The sequence below is a fragment of the Carassius auratus genome, chromosome 32, assembly GCF_003368295.1.
Source record: "Carassius auratus strain Wakin chromosome 32, ASM336829v1, whole genome shotgun sequence".
In the NCBI taxonomy this organism is placed as follows: Eukaryota; Metazoa; Chordata; class Actinopteri; order Cypriniformes; family Cyprinidae; genus Carassius; species Carassius auratus.
The window spans coordinates 383,143-402,993 of record NC_039274.1 but is presented as its reverse complement, the minus strand read 5'-3'; the positions used below and the strand labels follow the sequence as shown (position 1 = coordinate 402,993).

The window sequence follows — 19,851 nt, the reverse complement described above, 5'->3', positions numbered from 1 at the left end:
TATTTGTTAGGGCCTCGGTCCGGGGGAGAGCTGAAAGCTTGGAATCCGGAAAGATTCCTTTAAAGGGATACGGCTAAGAACCTTACATTTTATACTAAGTCTTGCCTGTCACACAGGGGCTACAGCTAGCTTTCGCATAAGCTTGCTGAAGGAGCTGTCCTAACAGATCCCTAGTAGCAACACCCTGTTTAGATACTGTAGGTATCCGAGGATACATAGGTGGAGCGGCCACCAACTCAAGAAAGGCCATGAAGCAACCAGCTCATAGATGGAATGGTGCATCTCAAATCAGTATGTTTGAGGAGTCATCAACTCAATCTGTGGAAATAATACTGGAGGGCTCTGGGGAAAAAACAGATAACTTAGTCTCATATGAGAGGAGAACTCCAAGCTCAGAGTAGCGTGCTCATAGGCGACCCTTCTTGGAAAAGGGGAGCGCTGCTAAACTACCATGAGAATCACCCAAATAGTCCCTCACGTTGAGGGAAGTGATGCTTGAAGTGTATAAGCAAATACACACTGGCTGAATGAAGCCCAAGGAACCAAGGTCTAATCATCTCAAGAAAGGGAACGGCGCGTGTAACCTTTACCGTACAGGATTTCAGAAATTGCCCAAAGTGTTCACGTGCACACTGACCACAATGTGGTTTTCAGAAAGTACACAGAGCTCAGCGTGTGTAGCTAAAGGTTCCTAAGCATCGGAGAGACGTGGAACCTCACGGGAGAGGCAAGGTCAAATTTTACAAACCTCTGGCGAGGGGAGCATCACATGAGGCAGCATATACAAGAAGACTTCTGTAACTACCAACTCCACATCCCGCTGGATGTGACAGCACAACTAAGCGGCCAGGAACATAGAACCAGCCAAAAACATTATAGGTCCAGAATAAGAGACTGTTATGCGAGGGGTTTCCACCTAACCTTGATCAGGTAGAGAGCTGGTGGTTACAGGGAAATTAGGAAGGGGAGGATAAAAGCAGAAGTAAAAAATCCCTAAACGGAATGAGTATATACCTTAGTATCGTTCTGATTCAGACGAGAATGCTGACTCGTCTGGATCACATCCCTTAGATTCTGCTTACCTGAACTTCTCGATTAACGTCTCAATGAAAATACTGAAGAGTTCAGAAAGCGAAACCTGAGCATCGAGCAGAAAGCCTTTTCTTTCCTCCGGATGTCTGCCAGGTTCATCAACAGATGTCTCTCTCTACCACCATGGCTGCCATAGTCCTCCCCATGGCGGAGGTGGCCTGCTTGGTAGCTCGGAGAGAGACCTGTGGTGTGGCGCAGCTCGGCTACCTGATCAGGAGAAAGGCCCTTGCCTCTATCCAGGTCTCTTAGCAGATCAGCCTGATATGCTTGAAGCACCATTATCATGTGTAATAAAGCCACAGGCTGACCTACTGCTGGATATGCCTTGCCATTTAAGCCAGATGTATTTATTGAAGGGACTTAGATGGCAAGGTGGGAGCATCCTCTCATAACCGTTTTCGCGTATCACCTAGATGTTGGCAATTTTATTTACTCTTATGCTGAAACCGATGGATGCAAGAAGAAAACGGCCTCTTTCATTTCTTTTCAATCTCTGTGTGCTCTGCAAGTACAACTTTGCCGTGGCGCGATCCATAACCTCCAACAGCTCTACATACGCAGGGCAGGAAAATTGAAAAGGCTCAGCCTCGGCTTCATCACCATCCTCAAATATCTCCTGCTTCAGTATCATGATATAACATCATCCTCCTGAGGCTCTCCCTCATCGCTTGTGTCATCGGGTGTCAAATAACACAGATACCGATGCACACATTGTTTAAACGCTTGCTAGTAGTCGACATGATAGACAGAGAAAGATCGCTCTTACCATTTTTTTCAGATGCACGCTTCAAACAGAACAGTCGGTGAAGACGAAGAAGAGTTTGAGTTGTTCTCCCGGTGCCTGTTTATAGTCGAGCCGGTAGTGACGTCAGAGGCTGTCGCCGGCCAACTCGTTGGTGTTTTTTCAATGTATGCTTCAGACACAGGTCACAACGAGGTGTTCCCCATAGCACCCCCTAGAGGACGCAGTTCGAAATTCCCTTGAAAGGGAACCAGTTTTGTTCATACAGCCTTGGCTAGAAGAAGAAACTTCATTCAACCAACCTCAAGAGTACAAAAGGCACAGAAATGTGTGATTCTTCAGGGTTTCTCGATTGACATCTTTCACCCTGTGGTGAATTCATTGCTGTCTGAATGCATGAGCCACACTAATGTATTACAAAGTCTTCACCATGAGAAACAGTCAAACACACACAGTCTTTTGTGTGAAAATCAATAAAGCAAACTAATAATCTCATGAGTAAAACTTGAGCCTTGATGGGAGAAAATCAAAACCTTTACACATACACTGTACATCATCATCATCATCCTCTCTCACACTCACAAACTCACAGGTTTTATGAACTCTTCTTGGCTCAACTTTCTTTTCTTCTTCTTCTTGCCGTGGCATCAGGGGAGTAAGATGTGAGAAACACACATGCAGACGTGAGAAGATGCAAGATCTTGGCGAATAAAAACAGTGAAAGGCTGTAAATGAATGTTCATCACACGTTTGGAGCGAGATCGTGAGAGAATGTTCTAATTTTAAACCCTCTACATACTCGCCAGGGCCTGATGTGTTAGCGAGCCAAAACTTCATCAGAACTTGCTCCCTCGCACTCGGAGGAAGGTAGACAACACGACTCTGATGTCCGTGCAGTGTTTAATGAGCTTGCACAGGAGTGAACGTCCAGAACGACGCCCGCCAAACACCCAGCCAATGGGACTAAAGCAGTTCAGCCGGTAGAAGCTCATTAACGGCTCCTAACGACCACGTGTGAACACGGATCCATCAGTATCTGGACCCAGAACTTAAGCAAGCAGATTTCTGAGATACAAACCGGGGACATTTCCTAGTTCAGCGGCCAAAATATAGCTGAATCTCACTTATTACCATCTGTGAATTAAAAACTGGGGACAACAGATTTATGTTTGCTTTTGTTTTTTAGTGGTTATGGGTTCCATATAATAATAATAATAATAATAATAATAATAATAATAATAATAACTGCAGATCAGACTGACTCCTACTGGTTTTATTACAATTTGCCAAAATAAAAAAACATTGTAATTATCATCATAGTCATCATCAAAGTGGCCCTAACTGATGTTATCATTGATGCTAACAAATGGATAAAAACAATAGTATATTCTAACAAAAGTATTATGATTTTGCCAAAATGCATTACAAAATTAATACCAAAAAATATAAATCAAATAAAGCTCTCTAAAGTTTAGCAGCCTAAACCCACACACACATTCACCATCGTCTCCAAATGTAATAATTGCATTCAATCACATGTAAAAACAAATCAATGTTCTAGAACTGTATTAAATTTTGAATCTCCATTTGAGCTGGTTTAACAGGCTTTTCCTGCACGCAGCAGATCTGTTTCTGACAGATGATATGTCAATCTGTCATCTCTTGCTGTTACCATGACGACGGCCGCCATCTTTGAACTCACTGGAGTTTGGTGGCGTCATTATATGTTAACGTTCCAGGAGTAAAACATTTTTTTTTTTACCAATGCCAGCCAGAATCGCAGGCAGAGTTCATTAGCAAATGCGCCTCTCAAAGTGGCACAGATCGATTCCTGTTCTGGGCCTCGGATAGCGTTCGGCTCGCGGAAAAGCTGCCAGTGAAACGCAGCTAATGAGCCGGAGAGGGACTGAGTTTCTCAAAAATGACACTGTTTTCTCATGAAATACTTTTAAATCAACATCATCTTCTCCAGGATAATAAATGCACATGTGCTCTGTTCCAAACGTACGGAGCATGCCATCGGAGGCGTCTGTTCCAAATCACCTGCAGCAAACCGAGAGCAAAGTCAGTTATTATATTTCAGCTGCAGATTGATGGGTTCTGAAGTTGAGTGGTGGTTATAATGCTGTTGCTTCATTTATTGGTTTTAGTTTTATATTGTCTTGATGGTTTTGCAGCTTCTTTTGGTTCCTGGTCTTTATGAACTGACCGCAAAGGATCTGTAAATTTACACCAGATGAGGTCAAGTAAATAGTACATGCTGAATCCTCGATTTCTCCTAACTCCGTTCTGTGCTAGTGTTAGGGGGTTAGGGGTTAAATACATATATTTACTTGTTTTTTTATTAATGTATTTTACAACAATACAAAGAGCAATGTGTAATATTTGACCAGATTTAGCCCTACACTCTTATTTGCTCCCCTCAAAATGACTTATTTTTTCATTTTTAGATCTTATTAAATAATTGTGCACTCATGATTTTTGTAGATTAACTTTTGCTGCCAAATCCACCAACCTAGTTTATAATATTATTTTTTTTGTTATAGATTATGACATCAGATCAGTATCGTTATCAATACCTAATACAAATGGTATTGTTCCATCCCTAATTATGAGAACATATATCAAATATTAAAAATGCAATAAGAATCTTACATAAACATTACTTTATGAATACCTTGTCCTAACATTTATGTAATGTTTAAAAATATTAGTGAAGGTTGTGAGAACGTTCCCTGTCAGCTTCTAGTGCACTCATTCCTGAGCCAGCAACACCACGGTCATGAGTCCAATGTAAGAATAAAAGCATTATATTTTTGGTGCTGTATCATATCACCATATTCCCTCATATTCTTCCATTTGAAGCCTTTTCACATCTTTTGTGGTCTGTAAGTACTTCCTGCAGATATCATATACAAGTCCCACATACAGCTTCATCTGTCATCTCTCTTCAGCAGTGTGTTGTGGGAATGACCTTTTCTGAAACATGGCAATGCCAATCATACTCTGATTTACAGCACTCCTTCACAGTGCGTCAGACTCCAGCGCGGTCCGTCCGTCCTGACAGACACTCGTTCACAAAACAGCTCCAATTACTGTGTCAATTATTCAGAAAGTATTCTGAATAAACCACTGAGTCAGTCAATTCTTAATCACATAGCTCCACTTACTATTAAGCCATGCACAGTGTTGGGTAAATTACTCAAAAAAGTAATCCACTACAGATTACTAATTACTATTTTAAAACTGCAATTTGATTGCATTACTGATTACTGCATTTGAAAAGTAATCATATTACTAATTGCTTTACTACTAAGGTTATTTTACTTATCAAACTATCAAAACAAAAAAAATACACTACAAAGTGAAACTCATAGTTCTTTCAGTGATTTAATATTGTCTGAAAAATTACATTAGAATCAAAACAGCAACTTTAATGATCACATCTCTTTTATGATAACAGTGAAAATAACTTAAAATGTTCTGCCATTTTTGATCACACACATAAGCATAACATTTGACAAGGCCTAAAAAGTGAATTATAAAGTTTGAAGGGTCATATCATAAACACATATTCTCTGATAAAGTAATCCATATGAAATCAACACGAGGTCCAGTCTTTACCGTCTAAACTCATTATCTATAATGTGATCATGCCTATGTGCAGCATGCTATTCATGCGGTAATCATCCACATGAGACGCACAAACATGTGACTGCCCACATCACCTCCGTTAACAAAGCAGCAAGATTCGTAAAGTTCTTCTAAGATACGATTCGTTTTTGAAAGAAGACACAAAAAAATTAAAGAAGACATCTGTAAAATCCACCAGCAGATAAGATCATTTAGATAAGTAATTTATTCAATTATACTTATATAAGTCATTTAGCTCACATACTCCAGTGATTTATTAAAGGGCAAACTGATGTGCAAAATGTGATTTTAAAATGCATTTGTTATATATATATATGTGTTTTTTTTCCTAAAACTGCATTTGTAACACGGAGTTACAGTTTGTTTTAATGACGTGTTTGTAAATGAAGATCAGCGCACACAAAGGTTTGTTACACACTTGTTTGTTATCTTTATTTTATAAGTGCACAAAGGTGTTTTGTTATTATGTCTGTATCCAAAAAAAAAGTAGACCCTTTACAGATTCAATTGATGTATTGCTCTTATCTGTACGATTAAAACTGAGAGTGTAATTTAAGTTCTTTTCGGGGTTATCAGGAGAAAATGAATCAAGACGCATATATGCGTTAATCGACTTCAAAGGGTTAATAGTGTAATTTTGTTGACATTAGTAAATGTAATTAAATTACATTGATTTTAAATGTAACACATTACTGCATTATCAGGAAAAGTAATAAGAATACAGTAAAGCCTTACTGTGTGTAACATCTTATACTGCCCTCTGGCCATGAAGCCCCGCCCACTTCATCTACCACCCACACCTAAAATAACACTGATCTTCTCCATCAACTACATCAAATTTCACCTACGCATTCAGTCATTTCCACCTACATACCTCCCCTGACTCCACTCCACCAACTCAGTCATTTTCACACACAGTACTTGCTCAATCATGCTGCTCCGCCCACTCATTAAACCACACTGATCTGCCCACTTCCCCTTGACTCCACCCACTTAGTCATTCTTATCTACTTACTCAGCCATGCAGCCCTCTCCATTCATTAAATTACACTGCTCTGCCCATTTTCACCTAACTTACACAATCACATGGCTCCTCCCACTAATTAAAGCACACTGCTCCGTCCAATTTTCATAGATTCCACTCACTCACTCATGTCCAGCTACTCAGAGAATCACACAGCTCCTCCCACTCATTAAACCATACTACCCCACCCATTTTGACAGACTCCACCCACTCTGTCATGTCCACCGGTCTAGTCAATCACACAGCTCCTCCCACCCACGTCTGTTTTCTCACCCATTAAGTTTAATTTAATTTAAATATTGTCTATTTAATCTTAACTCGGTGCACGTGGTTTGTCTCACTGTTAAAGTGTTTGTGTGTTCAGAGTGACAGAACCTTAATGTAATTTTACAGAGCAGCACAATGTTTGTTTGTGTGCTTCTTTTAATTTATTACAAGCTAATCACTTTCTGTAAGCCGTGAAGCGCGTGTGTCTTTGTGCACCTGTCTGAGTGTGTGAGCGCGTCCTCGTTTCTCATCAAGATTGATGCTTCTTTGGCGCGCGAGGAACTGCCGTGTCTGATCAGTAAGAAATAAACTCTTAATGACTGACTCGTTCTCATTTACACAGCAGATTATGCAAATACAATCATAATTCATGCTCTCAGGAGCGGTTAAATAACCTGTTCTAATTCTGATTAAATCACTGCAGTCGCTCTCGATTCTTTCCCGTCATTAAGGGAGTCTGTGACGATGAGCTCTTTCAATTACAGCATGGCTTCTGATGCCGTCAGGGCACTGTGATGGCAGCCGTTATGGAGAATTACCTTCATTCACATTTACAATGCAGAGAATGTCAAGCTTTTGTTTTTCCACACATGTATGTGAATGCTTGACAGGAATCTTTTCTAATTAGCAATTCTCACTGCTGTGAACCATGGTGCAAATTACTAGCCCTCTAATGAATGCCTGAATCCCCCTAGAGAAATCAAACAACATTAAATATTCTATAAAAGGAAGATTTTAGCATAATTTTCAACAGCACTTTCACAAACACCAAAGTTACACCTTCATGTATTTTCATGCTACCGAAGAGAATTCAGTTTCACTTGTGGATGTGATTATTGAGTGTTTTCTGTCAGGATCAGGGTCTGACGGTACTTCATCACTAAATTATTATACTAGCCTTCAAAAGAGTATTTTTTGTTTTGTTTTGTTTTTATGAGAATACTACTTTTATTCATTAAGGACATATTCAATCGATCAAAAGTGTCAGTAAAGACATTTTTAATGTTACAAAATATTTATATTTCAAATAAATTGTCTTTCAAATGTTCTCTTCATCTGTGAATCCTGAAAAACAACTGTGTTCAACATTGATAATAATCTTCATGTTTCTTGAGCAGTAAATCATCATATTTTCATGATTTCTGAAGATCATGTGACACTGAAGACTGGAGGAATGATGCTGAAAATACAGCGGAGCATCACAGAAATACATTACACTTTAACACAGATTCACACAGAAAACAGCTGTTTGGAATTGTAGTAATATTTCACATTTTTTTGATCAATTAAATGTAGCAGAAGAGACTTCTGTCGAAGACGATCTGCTCAGCGACTGGCTGTGTGTATTGTGTGTGACACAGTGTTCACTGCTTCAGACGAGTGTGTGGTTTCTGCTGTCACAATGACTGCTCAATTCCTGAGCTGTTTGCAGCACAGACATGTTTGTCATCGTCGGTCACTGTTCCTCTTTTATTTTTCTCTCTCTTTCAAATAAAATCTCATTCGCCCAGCATCGCTAAGGTGCTGATATTAGCAGGTCTCTGCATTTTCCACCAGGAAAGAGCTCTGTGTGTGTGATCCAGCTCAGCAGATTTACAGCCGTGTTATTGTGGTTCGTATCTTCTGTACTTTAAACAGCAGCATGAATAATGAGCGATCACTGCAGGACTTCACTGAAGTGTCTGATGAAGAGACCCTTGCTTGTCAAACACACGACACACAACATGTGAACGCCTCGCAGGACAAGATGTGTCGACCTCGCAGAACTGAATCTGTCACAAACAGCAGCTTGGATTCATTTCTGTTCTCTGTCTTAGTCAGTAGTTAGAATCTGAGAGTAGACGGTTACTGCACACAAATGACTTTCCTGGATCTCTGACCGCATCGAGAAACGCTCTTTAACTGAAGGAGCAGTTCATCCCAAAACTAACACGGTCGTCATTGTCTCGCGCTCATGTCGCTCCAAACCTGTATGACTCGTTCTTCTCCTGAAGCTTTCAATCTTCACACTCAAAAGCATATTAAAGTATCATAAAAGCACTCCACCTTTCTCATGTGTTTTCCATGTCAAACAGTCATTCTGTGCGAGAAACAGACTGACATTTAAGTTTTCATCAAGGTCAAGAAGATCTGAGTAATAAGGAGCACTTTTTGTGACGCTGCAGTCCCCTTTCACTGGAAAACAGTAACTAGTGCATTATTTGAATCCTCCTTTTGTGTTTCACGGAAGAAAGACAGACATATATGTTTGGAACGAGACGAGGGTGAGCAAATAATGACAGAATTATCATTTTTATAGGTGAACTATAAATGCAGTCTCTGGCAGGAGCGTTATTTTCTCCCAGTAAATTCAAACTCATGTCTAAATGTGTAAATTAGCACAGGTAAAGAAAAGCAGATCCAGACATAATGAACGAGACTGCAGAAGAGCAAAAAAGGGAAAAAGCAAGAAAATACACGCATCTTTGGAATACGTTCATTGTTCACAGCCACTCCATACAAACCTTTAACTCCATTTCACACTCGTGTTAGTAAGAGGAATCTACAGAAGAGTCCAAAACATATAGTTAAATCACAGAACACAGTATCCTGAGAAGATCTCCCTCTCTCTCTCACACACACACACACACACACACACACACGCACACACACACACACACACACACACACACAAACTTCACTGCAGAGTTTCCAATTACCGGTGGCAAACAGGCAGCGATAGCATTTCTCTTCAGATCTTTTAAAAGCTGCCCAGAGCTTTGGATCATTAAAGCCACTCTCAATAAATGACATTCAATAGAAGAAGAAAAAAAATCCAGCCTCACATTCAGAGTGAAATAGGATTATATCACTGAAGGCTTTTTGAAAGCATGGCAATTAGAGAAAGATTGCATGCATTTACTGAGGATTTAATATCAAATCAATCTATCTATCTATCTATCTATCTATCTATCTATCTATCTATCTATCTATCTATCTATCTATCTATCTATTTATTATCTATCTATCTATCTATCTATCTATCTATCTATCTATCTATCATTTACAGTAAGCCTGAGTTAAGTTAAGACACAGTAAGGCTGAACTTCCTTCAGCAGCCACAGGTGGCGCTCTTCTCCTCTGCTCGGTGTTAGTTCGGGACTCTGAAGCATCATAAAGTGAGTGAAATGTAATTAAAATGCTACGGCACAGACCTCAGAGCAGCTTAACACACATTAACATGGCGTATCAACACAGAACATCATAATGCATGTCTGAAGATGAACCAGTGTAATATTTTCTCATATGTCAGCATTCGTAATGATATCTATTGTTTCTCCAAGGCATGTTAGTAGAGCTAAAATTGGAGCAGTAATGCAATCTGGAGCACATAGCACTGCTCTAATGTAAAACGCAGCACACCGAGGGTATGTACAGCACACTAAAGCAGGTGGATCAGCTCAGACCTGACCAGACATCCACAAACGCACTGAGGATCTTCTCAAGTGTTACTGGGCGGCTAGTTTCTGGTTCATAATTGGATGGTGTCACAAAAATGTAACTTATGCCTGTTTGTCCCTTTGACGGACACTCAATAAATCATTAACAGACCAAAACATGTGAAGGTAAGGACAATGTTTCCTTTTATATGTCAAAACAAAATAGTGGGGGAAAAATAATTACAAAAACATTATAAAACAATTAGAATTAGAATTAAACTATTTTCAATTAGTCTAATAAGAATAATAAGAATATATGTACATATATCAATAAAGTGTCTGTTAAATTTCGGCGTAAAAAAAAAAAAAAAAAAAAAAAAAAAACATTGTTAGATTTTCTGTTTGTTGCTTCCCCTTAAATTAATCTAAATTAATACATTTAGAAAAAATAATTTTCAATATTGAATGTGTCAGTTGTTGCTCATTAAATTACTATTTTAAAAGTACCTAGTTGTTTATTTGTTTCCCCCCCCCAGAGATATTATGAAAAATAATGGAAATTGTGCCAACCAACCTACCCTGTGCCTTTCCTACCAAAGAAAACAAGAAAAAAATATATATATTCTTTTATATATATATATATATATTTTTTTTTTATTTATTTAAGGTTAATAACAAGTTTCTGTGTTATACATTACTGACAGCTATAGCCTAGAAATATCCCTGTTGTTAATTTCATGAATGGTCCCCTTTGGTATCAATGACATTTCAGCAGCTTACCAACATGCTGACCTGCTCGTACAATGTTGGAATATAAACTTCATTATTAGCCTTTGTGATCATGTAATTAAATGCTTAAATCCTTGTGGGGCCAGTGTTTCCTCAAATCAGTCTGATCAGGCTTAATTAATTGCTAGAGACGATAAATGAAAATGAGAAGAAATTCATTCGTTCCATTAAAACAGCTGAGAGCATGAGCTGTGCAGAGAGCAGGTTACAGAAAACAGCTTCAGTTCACATTTCCACAAGTTTCTACCGTTTCTAAAAATAGAGACAAAGGGAAGAGGCCTAGACCCTGGAGACCAAACCCTCCCTCATTCTCTCTTTCTCTCTCTCTCTCTGTTGTTAAAACTGAACTGCATGATATGCAGCTTCACTATATGCAGGTAAAATACACATTATTTTCTTATTTGAGTGTCTAATTTAGTCCTGTGTAATTTCTCATATCAAGGTAGTAATTTACAATCATTGTCTCCCTCATTGTGGACAAACAGATATTCCTGTGATTTTAGGTTGGAATCAAATGTATATTGCAATAAGATGATAATGCCTCACACAATTCAACTCTAGGCTAATACCAGAAGATGAACAACCTCAGATCTAAAATCAGATCACAACATAGCTATCAAATTTTTGTAGCTCAAAATGTAGAGCACTGTGCCAGCAATACCAACATCAAGGATTCAGCTCCCAAAGCATGCAGGGACTAATAAAATGTATGTGATCACTTCCTTATCTATGACAGAATCACCTCGTATCTAAACTCAAGACATAATCAGCTCAGATCTCACCTCAGAATAGAATAAGCTCAGGTCTGATATCAGGACAGAATCAGCTCACATCTGATTTCAGGACAGTATCAGTTCAGGTCTAATCTCAGGACAGAACCAGCTCAGGTCTGACATCAGGACAGAATTAGATCAGATCTGATCTCAGGACAGAATATCATCAGGTCTGATCTCTGGAGAGAATCACCTCAGGTCTGATCTCAGGACAGAATCAGCTCAGGTCTGATCTCAGGACAGAATCACTGTGCTGATAGAATATTATCCACCTTCACAGCTGCCAAATAAAGTCATTTTTTATCGTTTTGTTTTTGTGCATTCACTGTGCTGCTCATCTATTATATTAGTGATCTAGTATTTAAAAATTCTGATGAAAACAGTAAATAATATGATGCCATTTTAACCTTCTGAAATTCCCACCAAACATCAGAATCATACGGTTTTAATGAGCACTGAATATGTGTGTGTGCCCTACAGAGTCTTGGCATCATGTCTGACAATCTTCCCTCTCGTTCTTACTCTTCTCTTTCCCTTTCTCTAAACGTCCATCTGTTATTCTCCAGAATAACAGGACAGAATCAGCTCAGGTCTGATCTCTGGAGAGAATCACCTCAGGTCTGATCTCTGGAGAGATTCAGCTCAGGTCTGATCTCAGGACAGATTCAGCTCAGGTCTGATCTCAGGACAGAATCAGCTCAGGTCTGATCTCTGGAGAGAATCAGCTCAGGTCTGATCTCTGGAAAGAACCACCTCAGGTCTGATCTCTGGAGAGAATCTGGTTTGATCTCTGGAGAGAATCACCTCAGGTCTGATCTCTGGAGAGAATCAGCTCAGGTCTGATCTCTGGAAAGAACCACCTCAGGTCTGATCTCTGGAGAGAATCTGGTTTGATCTCTGGAGAGAATCACCTCAGGTCTGATCTCTGGAGAGATTCAGCTCAGGTCTGATCTCAGGACAGAATCAGCTCAGGTCTGATCTCTGGAGAGAATCACCTCAGGTCTGATCTCAGGACAGATTCAGCTCAGGTCTGATCTCAGGACAGAATCAGCTCAGGTCTGATCTCTGGAGAGAATCAGCTCAGGTCTGATCTCTGGAAAGAACCACCTCAGGTCTGATCTCTGGAGAGAATCTGGTTTGATCTTTGGAGAGAATCACCTCAGGTCTGATCTCTGGAGAGATTCAGCTCAGGTCTGATCTCTGGAGAGATTCAGCTCAGGTCTGATCTCAGGACAGATTCAGCTCAGGTCTGATCTCTGGAAAGAACCACCTCAGGTCTGATCTCTGGAGAGAATCTGGTTTGATCTTTGGAGAGAATCACCTCAGGTCTGATCTCAAGACAGATTCAGCTCAGGTCTGATCTCTGGAGAGAATCTGGTTTGATCTGAAAATTCCCACCAAACATCAGAATCATACGGTTTTAATGAGCACTGAACAGATTCAGCTCAGGTCTGATCTCTGGACAGATTCAGCTCAGGTCTGATCTCAGGACAGAATCAACTTTGGTCTGATCTATTATATTAGTGATCTAGTATTTTAAAATTCTGATGAAAACAGTAAATAATATGATGCCATTTTAACCTTCTGAAATTCCCACCAAACATCAGAATCATACGGTTTTAATGAGCACTGAATATGTGTGGGTGCCCTACAGAGTCTTGGCATCATGTCTGACAATCTTCCCTCTCGTTCTTTCTCTTCTCTTTCCCTTTCTCTAAACGTCCATCTGTTATTCTCCCCTGGGGCCTTATTATTCACTTCATCCAGGGGTTTCACTCTTCTCTCCTCTCCTCTCCTCTCACTCCAGTGTGTTTCCGGGCTCGATTTCCAAACACACACACACACACACACACACACACAGATTCCCCTCTGCGCTCCCTGGAATCTTCGACACCATTTTGTTTCCAGCAGGTGTTGAGCTGTAAATAGGTCACTGATCCGGATCCCTAATGGTGGTTAAAGAAAGTGTGCAGATTGATTTTCTTTTTTGTGGATAGCCTAGAAACTGGAACACAAAGGGGTTCTAGAGGCCCGATCCATCCCATGACCCCACAGTCACTCCAGACTTCCTGTTCATCCAGGCGTGATGGCAGCACACAGAGAGTGTTCACACAGACAGGTGAAAAAGCTCTTACTGAAGGCACATGTAAGTATTGCACAGAGAAGAAGTGCTTTTGTTTGTAATGTAAGATGCTGCATCCATCTCTGACGCATCAAATATTATTTATTTGACATGTACAACATATCCACATACTCCTATGAGAAATCATTATTTTGATTAATAACCTGTATGTTCAAGCCCATATTTTATTGGGAAAAACTTACAATTTATTATTTATAATAATTATTTAATACATATTTATTTATCTGGTGGCGAGCTAAATTTACATTTCAATAAAATTCACATTTGAAGGGAAATAAAATTCTGTGTTTGTCTTTTCAAGATTGTTCTCTTAGTGAGGCCATTGCAGACTTCCACTGATTCTCTATCAGGTTAATTATGTTCTCCATTAGCTAACGCTACCACTAGCCCTAAACTTACCCATCAGAAAAGCATGTGCAGATCTTCTCGCTGACTTATACACATTTTTAACTAGTGACAACCATTCAAATGTCTCAACAGCTGGTTGCCAAAGTATTTCACAATTAAATATACACACATAGATATTAGTTTTTCAGTCATGATGGGCAGTTTTCAGGGATTTTTATTTATTTATTTGTATTATCTTATATTAAAAATGTATATGTTATGACTATTATTATTAATTACATTAAATGCATATTTTTTGTATTCTTACATATTTATATTATACACTATTTATACCAAATGATTCAATATTTGAGACATTTCTTTGGTTGATAGTAAATTCTACATAAATAAAAAAACAATAAATCAATCAATCAATAAATAAACAGTAAGTTCCAATGTCTAAAGCTCGCAAGTATTCTCGGTCTTGTTTTTTTCTATCTGTTGTGACATTATACTTTTCTATTGACATATACTGTAGGTGGTAAAATTGTTCCATTGTGAAAATATCTAGATAAGCATATACAAATGTTGATGATCAAAATCAATAGGAAAAGGATGAAAATTGTCTGCAGTTAGAATGACGTCTATTCTGGTCATTTGAGGCCTGAACAATTATTATTATTATTATTATTATTATTATTATTATTATTATTTTATTGTATTTTGTTAAGTATATAGTCACTGTTCTGTAGCAGCTTTTAAGGTCAATATTTATAAAAATAATAAAAATAATAATGTAACAGAAAGCACATGTCTTACCTTTCTGAAAACTCTTGGTCACATCTGCAAGCAAATAAAAAGAGAAGGGAGGGAGAAGAAGAAAGAAATGTCAGCAAGTGAGCAAGTAAACAAGGGAATATTGTGAATAATGACCACGGCCTGTAAGAACACAAACCCTGCTGAACCTACAGAACCTCATTAATCTTTGCGTTTGCTCAAGTTACATTAATATTTGTCAGAATCTCTGGGAGACTTTCATTGTGCTAACTATTCATTTTGAGCTCGATTTATGTCTCATTTTGAGATGCCACCGTTCATTTCTACAGAACGACAGCAGGATGAAATGAGACCGAAGTACAATGAGAACGAGTCAATGTGTTTGTGTGAAATGATATTTAATAGGTCACTCCAGACTCATTATGTAAGAAGGTCAGAGATCAGCTTCATCATAACGACATCCTGAGAGAGAATCCATCACACACACACTCACGTGGAGTTCAGCCATCTTTAAGGGTAATTGTTGTTTGCTGAAAGTATTACGAAATATATATTTTTTTTACACACACATGGAAGTATGGAAGTAACTGTGAGATTACTCTTTATGTCGCTCGTGTTTGAAGGATCTGCACTGGAGCTCAAGAATAAAGATTCCATAATCAGATTATCCCTTAAAAACAAGGTCAAAAGAATGGAAGAAAAAATCCTCATTTCTCATTCTCACCTTCATGTAAAGCTCTTTTCTGAATTATTTTACCCGTGACCTCCAAACAAACACCTGCAGAGAACGCTGGATATTTACAAAGAATACATCAAACAAACGCAACATCTGTGTAACACACACACACACACACCCTCTCTCTCTCTCTCTCTCTCTCTCTCACACACACACACACACTCTCTCTCTCTCTCTCTCTCTCTCTCTCTCTCTATCTGCCATCCAGGCAGAACAATCTAGAAGTGATCCTGTATACTGTTACTGTTTTACTTTTCCAAAAGCACGTATTAATCTAATAAACCTATTAATCTCACTGAACAGTAATTCAATTAGATTTTATATTTCTTATGAATGTATTTCTAATAAGTTGTTGATATTATGTTCATATTTGATCTAACATTAAATCTGTATGATTTAACAGTTAAAAACAATTCTCTTTGATATGCAGTTCAATCCAGTTCAAGTAACAATGATCTGGTTTGGTATTATTTTAAATACATTCACTGGATTCTTTAAATACTGATAATATTTTATAATAATAAACTATAATAATAATAATAATAATAATAATAATAATAATAATAATAATAATAATAATAATAAAGCTGTTCCTGCACTGAAAGTAGCTTGAAATATTATATAATATATAAATGTGTGTGTGTGTGTGTGTGTGTGTTTTAATTTAACTGTTTTCTGTCAAACGATAATGTGATTATTGATGCCGATGTATTACTTCAGAGCAATAATCTGATAGCGGTCAGGTTACGCTCAGATCTGTTTAGAGACGAGTCTCATCTAGAGTCTGCTCTGATTGTGTTTCAATTAGCATGTGACAGGAGCATTCCCTCAGCACATGTTTCACTTTAACCTGACCAGCAGACCGTTAACTAAACCAGCTGCCTTTAACACTATAGAGCCAAGATGGCTGCTGGACCGAGTCCAAACCACAATAAACATAACTAGAGAGAGAGAGAATAAATAGACAGTTTCAAGTCTAATATTCTGCTGGTGTTCATTTGCATCATGTTTGAAATCGCTCTGAACTTCATAAACACAGTAAGAACTGGATCAAACATTAATGCAGCAGAGACGCCGAAATCCTGCCGTAACTCCATGAGCTTAGCATTTATATGACACATTATCCAAATGAGACGAGGTAAACATAAAGATTATATTTCCCCTTTCAGAACTGCTGGAAAAACACGTAAGCAAAAAGAATAAGTTCGAAATTCAAGTCAAACTATCAACATTAATAAATGTCTGTGGGGGAAAAGGCCTATGATCCATTGACTTACTTTTGCTTCTCTGTTCACTAGTCTGTGTGTGTGTGTGTGTGTGTGTGTGTGTGTGTGTGTGTGTGTGTGTGTTTATGACCAAACTATACTTGTGGGGATGAAATTGCAAAAAGTTTCCTCATTATAAACAACTCAAATAGTAACTTGTCCTAAAAAGCATAAAATGGCCCAAAGAGACTCAACAATGCATTTATTCAATTGTGAAGGGCCAGAGGTTGCGAGCGAAAAAACAACAACAACAGTCATACAGTGTACAGTCATCACTGCTATATGACTTACTACTAATTTTCACTCTGTGGTTCTAAAATGCCTTTTCTGGTCAAATGCTCAAAAACAGAATGTGTTTCTGTTCCACTCTATCTTCAACACTATGAGGAATTAAGTAACTCTACTATTATGAGTTTTTATTTGTTTGTTGTTGATTTGTTTGTTTGTTTGTTTTTCACATTCAAACCAAAAATATTTTGGAATGTGACAATGTTGACACTGCAAATGTTTTGAAAGAGGAAAGCCATGAGTTATTATACTACAACTATTACTACTATTAATAAGAAATCACACATCATTACTAGTTGTGATGTGTGATTTTTCACAAAACAAACTAAACAGATCCATATTATTGGTAGGCCTTGTACCATGGCTCATTTGGGATCTAACTGCAGCACTTTTAATAATATTAGACCAAAAACAACAAAGAAAGTCTACAGGTAAACAAACATAATTTTAAGTTAACACTAAACAAAGAACTGAACAAACTGGGGGCAAATAATTCACAGGCAGATAATGAGCAGCTGGAACAAAAGAAACAAGAACAAAACATAGTTAAACAAATTATTACACAGTTCTGTGGAATACTTGATTCTGATTGGTCAGTCACGACATTCCAAAATCTGTTATCCCTTAATAACAACCTGTAAAAGCTAGTAACACAGGCCCATCCATTCCATTTCGGGGAACTAGGGTTACATACATAACCCAGGATGTTCCCCTTCAGGAACTACCGCTGCGTGAACTCGCAGTGAGAACGCTATTACCCACGTCTCCATACAAGCCAGTCCCCGTAGTGTGGTTAGGAAACACAAGCCGATGAGAGACCCTGGACCCAGTTGTAGAGCTAAGATCAAGACTATAAAATCTGAAAAATGTGTGCGGTGAGGACCATTCTGCCATATCACAAACATCTTGAAGATCAGCCCTAGCAAGAAGAGCTTTAGAAGCGGCCATACTCCTAGTAGAATGGGCTCGTACAGCCAAAGGTGACGGTTGGCCTGCTGACTCACATGCGAGTGAGATGGCCTCAACCACCCACTTGCTCATCCTTTGCTTAGATGCAGGACCCCCCTTGTTGGGTGACCCGAAACAGATAAGCAACTGTTCTGATTTTCTCCACAGGGCAGCTCTATGTACATATGCATCTAAAACCCTCACTGGGCATAGCAAATTGAGTTTCTCCTGGTCAGACATCAAAAAAGGAGGAGGACAGAAAGCCTGCAGTACGATAGGTCTAATTACCGTAGTAGGAACCTTAGGAACATATCCTTGTCTAGGATGAAGAAAAGCCTTAGCCATGCCAGGAACAAATTCCAGGCATGAGGTAGCCACAGAAAGTGCTAAGTGTCTTAAGAGTAAGAAACCTTTCTGACACTTCTTCAATGGGCCTGAAGGGAGATAGGGAGAGGCCCTCTAGAACAATGGCCAGGTCCCAGGATGGAACCCTGGTACGTACTACTGACCTCAGCCTCAAGGTGCCATGGAGGAAGCGAGTATATATAAGTGTTTTTTTTTTTTCCTGAGAGAACCTCCACACTAAGGGGCATGGTAAGCAGCTAAGGGCGCAACGTACACCTTAAATGTGGAGTGGGATAACCCCGGGGAGAGACAGTCCTGTAAGAACTCTAGCACTGTACCAACCGGGCAGTTAACTGGTTCCTGCTGGTGCTCTCCACACCAGGAAGTGAAGAGCTTCCACCTCGCAGCATAAAGCTTCCTCGTAGCAGGAGCTCTGGAATGGAGGATGGTCTAAACGACTTCAGTCAAGAGACCAGATTCTATGAGCTAGGCCCCCTCGGAGGCCAAGCCCACAGCCTCCATATTTCTGGACAGGGGTGAAGGATCAACCCACTCGCCTGAGAGAGTAGGTCTCTCCTGACCAGTATCTCCAGGGGAGAGCTGTTGAGGAGAGACACTATGTCCGCAAACCATACTCTGGCTGGCCAGAATGGGGCGATTAACAAAAGACTGAGTCTGTCCTGGCGAACGCTCTCCATAACTCCCGGGAGCAGAGCAATTGGGGGAAAAGCATACAGGCTTGACCACGGCCATGCCTGCACCATGGCATCCAACCCTAGGGGGGCTGGATGGCTGAGAGAGAACCACAGTGGACAGTGTGATGTCTCTTGAGAAACAAATAGGTCTACTTTGGCACGACTGAAGTGTTCACCTTGGGGTGAAGTCTCCATTCCCCGGGCCTTGGCCCCTGTCTCGACAGGATGTCTGCCCCCTGATTCAGATACCCTGGGAGATAAATAGCTCTCAGCGAAATAATTTTCCCCTGGGGCCAAATAAGGATCTGACGTGCTAGTTTGTAAAGTGGGCAAGAACACAGACCCCCCTGATGGTTTATATAAGAGAGAACCGATGTGTTGTCTATCCGGACAAGAACATGGTGGCCCTTCAGGTCTGAGAAGGAAGTGTTTCAGAGTCTGAAACAATGCCAGCATTTCTAGACAATTTATATGCTACGAGAGATGATGGTCCTGCAACAGACCATGAGCCAGCCCGTGAGAGAGGCATCCGTCATTAGCGTAATGCGACGACAAGGAACTCCCAGC

At 39.4% G+C, this 19,851-nt stretch overlaps 1 protein-coding gene across 47 annotated transcripts in view; it reads right to left on the bottom strand.

Annotated features, from left to right (window-relative positions):
* Window positions 1-19,851, bottom strand: part of LOC113051257 (receptor-type tyrosine-protein phosphatase delta-like) — a 295,253-nt gene that overhangs the window by 222,300 nt on the left and 53,102 nt on the right. For all 47 annotated transcript variants that reach the window (XM_026214810.1, XM_026214830.1, XM_026214814.1 and 44 more), the window contains exon 3: window positions 15,050-15,073. The gene's annotated coding sequence lies outside the window, so the exon portion shown is untranslated. The remainder of the gene's footprint in view (window positions 1-15,049; window positions 15,074-19,851) is intronic.